Source organism: Plasmopara halstedii (assembly GCF_900000015.1).
Source record: "Plasmopara halstedii genome assembly, contig: Scaffold_2103, whole genome shotgun sequence".
In the NCBI taxonomy this organism is placed as follows: Eukaryota; Oomycota; class Peronosporomycetes; order Peronosporales; family Peronosporaceae; genus Plasmopara; species Plasmopara halstedii.
Genome location: NW_020189011.1, coordinates 125,273 through 125,587, shown reverse-complemented (window position 1 = coordinate 125,587; position 315 = coordinate 125,273).

Below are 315 nucleotides of genomic sequence, written 5' to 3'. Positions count from 1 at the left end.
TCAAATCGTATGCAGTTATGCAAGACGTTAATAAACGCTAAGTAACGTTATATAACACTTGGTGCTATTTGATCATTACAGTTCTACTGATTTAATTACGTTATCAATATGTTAATCAGGAAAACCTAGGGTTTTAGATACAAGGGGCTCTGCCGAAACTATAATAATTAACTAATATTTCAATTCTGAACGGAAGAGTTCACTTACCTTTGCTGAGGTTTTAAGTACTCTTGGAGGCACCAGATTGCGATCCGCTGCACTCGTACTAGTTCTTATTAGAAATGAAAGGTCGGTGGCCTTAGCTTAGCTTCCTCC